This window comes from Montipora capricornis, chromosome 4 (assembly GCF_036669925.1).
Source record: "Montipora capricornis isolate CH-2021 chromosome 4, ASM3666992v2, whole genome shotgun sequence".
NCBI classification, from domain to species: domain Eukaryota; kingdom Metazoa; phylum Cnidaria; class Anthozoa; order Scleractinia; family Acroporidae; genus Montipora; species Montipora capricornis.
The window spans coordinates 54548500-54555999 of NC_090886.1; the positions used below are offsets into that span (position 1 = coordinate 54548500).

A 7500-nucleotide genomic window follows, 5' to 3' on the forward strand; every position below is an offset into this window, starting at 1 on the left:
TGTTACAAAAAAATTATTTTTTAAAAACTTATGGCAGTTCAAGGCTGCTACGAAAGAAAACTTTTCCGCAGCTATTCGGGCTTCCAACATTAAAAGTTAGTAGCCCAAGTCATTTTTTCAAGAGCCCAGAATTAATTAATTAAAAAATTAATTAATTAAAAAATTTATTTAGAAATTTGGTTGCCCACGCTCGCAAATAAGGTTCCCCAGGTGACCGAGTGACCGTTAAGCAGGAGTCTTGCAGTTCTCGAAAACTCCTACAGTACAACACTTTGCATGACGCACGACCTTTGCAAAATTTCAAGACAGTTCCGATCACTTTCAAACAACATTCTCGATAACTATAATAATTATTGAGCCCTGTAAAACTTAGTATTGCAGACTGTTTCCGGTAATTCAGGAGTTAGGCAGGAGTCTTGCAGGAGTCTTGCAGTTCTCGAAAACTCCTACAGTACAACACTTTGCATGACGCACGACCTTTGCTTTATTTCAAGACAGTTCCGATCACTTTCAAACAACATTCTCGATAATTATAATAATTATTGAGCCCTGTAACACTTAGAATTGCAGACTGTTTCCGGTAATTCAGGAGTTAGGCAGGAGTCTTGCAGTTCTCGAAAACTCCTACAGTACAACACTTTGCATGACGCATGACCTTTGCAAAATTTCAAGACAGTTCCGATCACTTTCAAACAACATTCTCTATAATTATAATAATTATTGAGCCCTGTAACACTTAGTATTGCAGACTGTTTCCGGTAATTCAGGAGTTAGGCAGGAGTCTTGCAGTTCTCGAAAACTCCTACAGTACAACACTTTGCATGACGCATGACCTTTGCAAAATTTCAAGACAGTTCCGATCACTTTCAAACAACATTCTCGATAATTATAATAATTATTGAGCCCTGTAACACTTAGTATTGCAGACTGTTTCCGGTAATTCAGGAGTTAGGCAGGAGTCTTGCAGTTCTCGAAAACTCCTACAGTACAACACTTTGCATGATGCATGACCTTTGCAAAATTTCAAGACAGTTCCGATCACTTTCAAACAACATTCTCGATAATTATAATAATTATTGAGCCCTGTAACACTTAGTATTGCAGACTGTTTCCGGTAATTCAGCAATGCTGACATACCTTCAAATGCGTCGTTTCTTTTAAAGTAGTAATATCCTTTTGTTGCACCTGTAAAATTCCAAAATTATGTGAACATTATGGTAGCTGGACAAATTCAATTTGGTACACTGCTCTACCCTCACTTAAAACTTGTTATTTAAAACGTAGAATTTTGAAAATGAGTGGTTATCAATTTGGAATCATCACTGTTTGGATATGTCAGTTCAGGGCTGCTACAGAAGAAAATTTTTCCAGAGCCCTTCAGGCTTCCAATATTAAAAGTTAGTAGCCCAAGTCATTTTTTCAAGAGTCCAGAATTAATTAATTAAAAGTGAGGATAAAGCACCTTGTGTAATATTTGGTAAAGGAAAGTGGTTGAACAGTCAACAAGGCTGACAGATTGACATATTGAGGATCATGATTTAATTCACTTCAGGTAATTTATGTTCATGAAAGCAACAGTAATAATTGGGCTACCATCATTTGTGTAATAGTTTCATTTGTCTATATTAATTTGTATGATGCTATGCAAGTACCCTTTCAGCGACATGAACGACAGAATTTCCTTTTACTTCATCTGCATGTTTAATCAGAGAATTAAAAATATACGCCTTGATTCATGAGAGGACACAGTGTGCATACATGTATGGATCATACATGTATGATTAGATTCTTCACCACCATTAAATTTACCATGACAACCAGGGTGGAGACATTGAATTTTCAAATTTACCTAGAGTTGCTTGCATTTTCAAAAAGTGGCGGTAATCTGGTTGGGTGGGAAAAATCATTTGTGATCAATAACCTGTAACAGCTTTTCTGGCAGCTAAACTATGAAGCTCTTTTGATCCTTATAGCTGAAAGTTTGAGAAGGAATGAACATATTCGTATCAGAAACTACAGGTTTATAAATTTTTTAAATGCTTAGAAAGTCCTGTATGCTAACTTTTGTTTGGATGATGGCTTGGCATTCACTAGCGGCAGGATTGTCGTCCACAATGCCCAACTGGTGGTCATTTCCAGAGGTCATCTGTTGTAATTCATTTTCTTGCTGTCTGCGCATTTGTATGCATTTGTATGCTGTTTCATTTGTGAGATCAAACTACAGAGAGATAATAATTATCACTGTCTTATTTACACTGTATTAATTTTGTTCTTAAGGAAAAATAATAGATTGAAATTACTTTCTTGTTGTTGCAATTTCTTTAAAGTGCCACTACGACCAGAAAAACAATTCTTCTTTTTCTTTGAATTTCAAAACTATGTTAACTCAACATAGTTAACTTAACACTAAGTGTTAATTAAAGGTCACTTATTACTAAGTGACCCAAGTTTAAAGTTCTTATTTTAAAAAGACACCTGTTTATTTTAACTGGGACTTTGTTATTTATTCCTCCACCATTACTAACTTTAAAATCTTTTTTCTTCTTTTTCTTTGGATTTCAAAACTATGTTGACTTAACACTAAGTGACCCAAGTTTTAAGTTCTTATTTTAAAAAGACACATGTTTATTTTAACTGGAATTTTGTTATTTATTGCTCCGCCGTTACTAACTTTAAAATCTTGAGAGAGCTGGATCGAGGAGAAAATGACGTCATAGACTTGCTGGTTTAAGAATGCAATGCGTGTGTATGCTGCTGAATTAAAATGCAGCACAGGAGGTTCAGGCTTTCAGAATTTTAAACTTGTGTTTTGCAACCCAACTAGTGGACTAACGCAAATCCTGCATTTTAATTGGTTACGCTACTGGAGGACTATTAGTAATAGTCCTTGAGTAGCGAAAAGTGGGACACTTCCTTTCGTTTCATTCCCAAATAAATATATTTTCTATTTGCATTAGCTAACTTTATTGTTGCCTTTTCTGTCCGACTAGTTGGGTGATACTAAAACAACTAGACCCTTAAAGTAGGCAAAAGAGTTCATCTCATTGTATCTGATTAGTACTTACAGCCTGCAACCTACAATAAGCAGTCACATGGCCAATCGCCAAGGGTGACTACTGAATACAGCTTTTACAGTTACTTTGTGCTCTGTATATATATGAGAAATCCCATGCAGTCTCACCTTTCCATACTAAGGCCATGAATCATAGCTTTAATTTTATCAAACAATCTTGTTTGATCAAAGTCATTGAGGACAGGACCTGCAGTAAACAATATGGTCTTTAAGCAACAATTTCCTAACACAGTCATTTAATTTTGTATCTTTCTTTTAGTGGAATGGTCATCAAGCTACATTGGTGAATTGACTAAGAGGATGAAAAGATTGTAAGTCAAAGCCATGAAAAGATAGGAGAGACAGAAAATACAAATTTAGTATAGTGTTTGAAATCTACTCATTTGAAAGAAACATCTTGAAAGAAGGGAGGATACATGTTGTTATCAACTTGTTGTATTTTGACCACTCAGTTGTTTATACATTTGAAATCAGTAGTGTTGCTTGATAACTCAAACAGGAAATCCAAAAACAAAATCAATTTTTGCTTGAGGAGGATTTTATTATTGTGTGCTCATCGTTGTTGAATTCCAACTATAAGATACTTGAATTGCAATATCCCACTGTTTTGGGTAAGGTGGGTTTGATGTGGTGGCTACATGCATCAGTAACTTTAAAATGGAGAAGTAGAAAAAAGAGAAAATCAGTGGTGAGGGAGTAAGCATGCCGATGAATCCAATCATGAATTAACCTTGCATTCCATCTCCATGAAATGGTGCTCCAGCAAACCCTAAAAGGCAGAAGGAACATTAAAAGGAAATTAATGAAGAACAGTGTATGTATTTTTCGAGTCAACATGATGTGGTATGGAGTGTCTGCTAGATACTGAGTAACAAACATACATGTTGTACATTGTAATCAGCAAGACTTTACCTGCACCCTGTGAAGTTACGTTTGTGGCTAAGGCTTGTGTGCTTGATGTCACCAGAGTGTAGGGGAGTCTGTCTCTTCTCGCTTGCATTAAATTATGACGTAAAACATATATGTCATTATTTACAATACTGGTACATCACTTAGCATAGTGTATAATTGTGCTGCAGGGTCCTTCAAAATTGCAACTTTGTGTTGGGGATTACTGTTTATCACTTTGTAAAATTTACTAGTTTCATTAACTTTTTGTCATTAATTACCTGAACTTTGTGAAATCACGTTTGTGGCTCTTGTGATTGTTGATGTAGTTCCCAGCAGATTGAATGGTGGTCTTTTTCTTTGCACTTGTAAAAACTGCATCACTACATTGATAATTAACTTACCAACGTCACATTTCGGTATGGATGTAGATATAATTTCAATATTTGCAATAATTCCTAATATCCATTAAATTTTGTGTCCACCAATGGGTGGGGTCAATTTTATAGCTCTTATATATACCCCCTTTTCCTGTCAGTCAAACATTTGGGTGTAGTTTGGGACGTAAAACCCGGACTAAGCTATCTTGCCTGTTACGTCAGTCAAAAAGGCTTGAGAAGCGTGTTGTCTTTAAACAAGATTTGAAATATTGAGAAAGTACCGTTGTATATTAGGCAGTTTAAAGTTTGGGTGTGTTCCTGTTGAGCGTGCTTTTAGAAAATGGGTGCTAGTTGTGCATGCCTGGTGTGTTTGATGTGATTTCAGGTACGTTGGTTGTTAACGGTCGTATCATCTCGCAAGTGCCAACTCACGCGGCAATTATGGGGAGACCGCGTCTGATCTTTTAGTTCTAGTAGATCAGCAAATCAGCAAAATCAGTCCCAAATTTCGCCTCCTTGAAGATCTGTAGACAACAGAGTATATATATGCATTTCTTCTATTCACGCAGAAAGCGAATTTGGAGAAAATTTCGGTACTTCAAAGCAAGTTCTATCTCTTTTAATAATAACCAGGGATGCGATGCTACAACACCCCACTGATTATCCAATTTCCGCTCTATATCAATTACGTCGTCGCTTACGGGAAGTTAAAAAGCAAATGCAATTTCGCGATCTCCTATACAGGAGGTTCCAAATATGCTAATGTGATCTGTTATTTTGGAAAACTAGGCGAGGAGTTGTGAAAAGATGGTCGGAACGTTTGCTATATTCTCTATTAGAGTTACAACCACCGCAGCACCTTTCCATATCTAACGTGAGAAAGCCGTGTATTTTTATTGGATGCTTGATACACCAAGCTCAATTCGATTCTCCCGATGAGGAATTTGCCTCGCGAGGTGAATTGCTCACCAAAAGTTCCCCGCACACGGTGAGGAAACGGCTGAGCAAACCGCCACGCTCTTTCCTCAAGTAATCAAACGTTTTCTCTCATATTAGAACAACCCACAAAATCAATATGGCCCGAAGGAAAAACATTCCGCATCATTTCGATGGACTATAGAGAAGTTTTTGGAGTTTCATGCCCTTCACAGGACCAAGCAAGAACCCTTAACGAGCCAAGCCTTTATTAAAACTGGCCACAGATGGAGGGGTGTCATCGACGACAACAGTGTCTTCTTACAACTGCGCGCAGCTGCTAATCCTGTAACAGCACATATAAGGTACAGCCCGAAAATTTCCAAAGCATAAATCAAATCAGGAAACTATTTCTTTTGTTCTTTATTCACGATTCAGAGAGTCCCCAACAGGGGTTTTGGGGAACAAAGAAAATGGCTAATTTGAACGGGTAACACGGGAACAATGACAAAATATTTAAGGGAGCAAAGGAACATAAACAATTTTAGAGATCAAAAAGCTGGGAACAAGTTTGAAAGTAATTTCGGGAACAAGGGAACCCAAGCAATTCTTTCAAGGGAACAAGGGAACAAGGACCCCCCATCCTACACTGGGAATGGTGATTAACAAAATTATAAACGAACCCACAAAAAGAACAACGTAAAACGTCTGGAAGCGATGATAATGGAAGAAAAGTATTATTCTTTTTCAGCAAGTAAAAATATAATCTTTTGTTTGACAAGGTTTGTTTTGATGCCTGGCGAGCACACCAAGGACAAGATTGTGGATGTTGGACGCGTCACTCTCAAAGAAGGGGACATGTGGGGTGCGCGTGTGCCAGATATGAACAGATTCATTGATGGAAATGGAAATCTGGCCGTTAAATATATAATAACATATCTGGAATTTTAACTTATGCTATATTCGTTTAATTAATTAGGACTCCATGTAGAATACGCAATTTCATTGCTCCATTTAGTGCATGAACTAGAAGACATCGATTCTTTTTACACATTCAACACACTAAAACTGTAAAAATTGTAAAAATAAAACCTACTAGTCTTGAAACATCTTTCGCTCTTAGAACCTCTTCAGTCAGTATGCTTACACATATTTCAAGACTTTCTTAGTGAGTTGAATGTGTAAAAGGACCTCGACGTTCAAAGTTATTTAGCCATTTATTGAAACCATTTGTTGATGATAACACTCAACAACATCCACGGAAACCACAAGCGACATTTCCTAATGTTACAATAAATTATTAAAAGGTCGTGAAAAACGAGACAACTTGCGACGTCGATTTTCCACGCAACACGGTTAAGTGAGAAATCGACGGCCATTATGTTAGAGCGTTTTCACTCACGAGACCAGCAGCCATATTAGATTACTGAAACAAACGAATATTTGCATAAAAATAGAGTTATTCCCTGGATGATTAGTTTGGTACACCATCATGACCGCCATTTCTTTGCTTTGGAACACCAACATGGCCGCCCTTACTTCATGTGAAAACGCTCTATACGAGTCGATTTTCCAAATATTCGGCGTCCTGCTTTGCGAGTTTTTGAGCCAAGGCGATTTTTAACTATTTTAAATTTAGAATTACAGTATTATTAAGCAAGACCCACCTGTTAATTATTATTGTTACTTGCGTTCTGCAAGCAATAGATCCAAGAAACCTAACCTTTATATTGAATGAAGGGGTAGTTTCTAAAGAAACTGTGGTGCTGCGTCGGTGGGGAAGTAGTATACAAAAATTTGGTTTTATCAACGGAGTTGATAATGTAAATTGGCCACCGTACAGAGATTCTAAAAGCTGACGTTTCGAGCGTTATCAACTCCGTTGATAAAACCAAATTTTTGTAACCTTTATATTAACTGCGATCTAATAGTCTCTGTTGACGAAAGTACCTTCTCCATCTGTAAATTCCAATCACATAAATGTAACTCGTCTTCTTTATCACAAAGTCTTAGAGACGCACCCTGACCTTTTGATATATATTCCTTCCTTTTCAATGAGATCGAGGAACTAAAACTTTAATTGTGCTTTTCATTAATTTGGTGGAAAAAAAAGGCATTCAAAAAAATGTCGTCACCTGCTTGTCAAAGTTCGCAGTTCCCGTGTTAACACATTGCTCCAGTACTTAACCGTTTTCACCAATCTCGGTAATCAAGTCCATGAGAATAATTCGTGTTCGTATTGAC

General features: G+C 36.9%; 1 protein-coding gene across 2 annotated transcripts in view; it reads left to right on the forward strand.

Moving 5' to 3' along the window:
* LOC138047523 (syntaxin-1A-like) overlaps window positions 1–7500 on the forward strand; it is a 54131-nt gene that overhangs the window by 27029 nt on the left and 19602 nt on the right. The window lies entirely within an intron of this gene.